The sequence below is a fragment of the Gossypium arboreum genome, chromosome 5 (assembly GCF_025698485.1).
Source record: "Gossypium arboreum isolate Shixiya-1 chromosome 5, ASM2569848v2, whole genome shotgun sequence".
Classification (NCBI taxonomy): domain Eukaryota; kingdom Viridiplantae; phylum Streptophyta; class Magnoliopsida; order Malvales; family Malvaceae; genus Gossypium; species Gossypium arboreum.
Genome location: NC_069074.1, coordinates 29603166 through 29605934, shown reverse-complemented (window position 1 = coordinate 29605934; position 2769 = coordinate 29603166).

The window sequence follows — 2769 nt, the reverse complement described above, 5'->3', positions numbered from 1 at the left end:
AGGCAACGTTGTAAAATTTTTAAAAATGACCAAATTTTCATGAAATGAATTTTTTATTGTCTAAATTAATATATTGAATGAAATTATTTAATTTAGATCAAGATCGGGTGGAAAATCAAGGAAAATAGAAATTATCAAAATGCCCCTAAATCTTGGTATTTCTGCAATTTATCCAACGATTAAAAATTAATATTTGTATTAATTTGATGAATGATATTATGCAGTTATTTTATTGCTGAAAATGAATTATTGTTGGAATTATAATATTGAATTGAATATTCGGGTTGAATGGAACGTGAGATTTGAGTACATTCGTTATTTGGCGTATGACGCTATTGAAGGAAGATATCGGCAAATTATCCAAGTAAACCCGAGTTCAGTATTTTTTTCCAACTCTCGTGTTTTACTTTCTGTTTAGTTCTTTCGAGCTTCTGTTTAGTTTTTTCGAGCTTCTGTTTAGCTCCTACGAGCTTCTGTTCAACTCTTATGAGTTTCTGTTCAGCTCTTATGAGTTTTTGTTCAGCTCTTATGAGCTTCTGTTTAGCTTTCGAGCTTTTGTTGATGTATCTGTAAGGCCCAGCTCTTATGAGCTTCTGTTAACGATGTACTTTTATCGTGTGTCTAGCAAGTGAGGATAATGAGTTTTGTTTGAATTAGGTGTAATTGTTTTAACTGTTCTATACCAATTCTGGTTCTTTCGGTAATGTGATTATGGGTTGTTTGGGAGCGAATCGCGTGGAACGGAATTCTTCTCATGCAAATTGGTAGTCAGGTTTGTTCGTGAAGTTGGGTAAGTATCGAGCGCTTGAATTTCACTATTGATGGTTTCGTTTGTTCAATTTAATTGTGGATTAAGAACTGATTTTAGGAGTGTGTAATGTCGTTTGTAAGTTCTGATGGGCTCAAGATTGTTTACGCGTCAAAATCGAACCTAGTTTGTACACTTAACATGAGAAAAAAGGTTCGATAAAAGCTGAAAATTGAGTCTATTGATGCCACACGGGCGTATAGCCGGCCGTGTGCGAGACACGATCGTGTGACTGACGAATGTGTGACCATGCGCATGACACGACCGTGTGAAGGTGTGAGTGTGGCCGTGTGAGCCACACGGGCTAGGCTAGAATGGGCGTGTGAGCCTACACGGGTGAGCCATACGGGTGTGTAGGTTTTGGACCAGGCCGTATGGGTCACATGGGCAAGGCCAAGTTGGGCTTGTGAGCCCAAAATTCTGAAAATTTCCCTAAGGTCGCACGGGTCATTCCAATCGACTGTGGGCCTACCGTAGAGTCGGTAAGGGCTAACCAAACCTTGTTTATTGTGATCTAATACTCAGTCTGATCTGAGTAGGAAATTGATATGTATGTCTGACTGTACTGTTAAGTATGTATTTATCTGTATACGAGCATGTTAAGCATGTTTATTCTGTTATTTTGGCACCTGTATTCTGTAATTTGTGTTTATGGTGGGATTTGTATATGTGAACGAAGTGACCTGTACAATGACTTTTCATCTATATTCTGGCAGCTTGACTGCATATTATCTGTTATGTGTCGCATCGACATTATATGGTGTGTAGGGATGGGTGGGTGTTTTTAACCCCACATGGTGTGACGGGATGGACGGAGATGGTGTGTAGAGGATGGGGGTAGGATTTTGTACGTATGATTTGTTATCTGTTATCTGATTCTGATATCTATTTCTGTTATGGACTTAGGTCCTAATCTGTGTTTGACTGTATATTAAATTCTATGTATGTTGCATGACTATCTTTGTTGGGTTACACACTAAGTTTACAAAAACTCATATCTGTTTGTCGGTTCTGTTTAGGTAATCCACAAACATAGGCGGGTCGGTGCGACGGAGGCTCAGCGATGACCACTTGACGGAAACTATTTTCATTACTATTATTTAACGGTTTTATTGAAATTTCAAGTTATTGTGAGAGTTTTTGTAATTTTTAGACTCTCCGGACTTTTTGGACTGTTTGGTTTGAATTTTTGTGTTTGATTGCATTATGATTTCTAAACTATGATGATTCGACAAAATACCGGTTTTACGCGAACAAATGTTATTTTTAAAACATGAGCGTGGTTTTGTTTTAAACGATTTTCAAACTTTCGTTGCGAACTAATTGGTTAAATTTAAAGAACATGTAATGGTTTCAGTAATATATATAATTGGATATGTTTTATAAAACTCGAACGTTTTATCAAATAACTAAACATTGTTTTATCGAAGTATCATTGGTTTCAAAAATTTTTTTTGTAACACTCCCAGATTCGACTATAACGTCTAAGCTGGGTTTGGAGTGTTACATAAAAAACTGGCATATTTTCTTAATTTAGCTATTAGGTTTTCATTAATAAAAAATAAGAGTCAATTGAGGTTTTAAAAAAGTGTACTTACTGAATCTTTAATGAATAATTATTAGTTCATTTCATTAAGAGAAACCATTAATTGATTAATTTAATCATTAACGAAGTTGATGTAGTTGATGATAACCAACATAATATGCCACATGGAAGGATATTGATGTGATATGTTAGGTCAACAATTTTTCTAAATAAATATACTTTCAAAATTATAAATAATTAAAAAATTAATAAAATTACATCTTGAATAAACTTGGAGATAATTTTGTCCGATTCATTCTAGATGAACTTCAAACTATAAAGAATTTAGAAATTATAAAAAATATTAATAATTATTTAAAATTGAAACAAATAACTTTTTATATATTTAATTTTATTAATAATTTATATATATTTG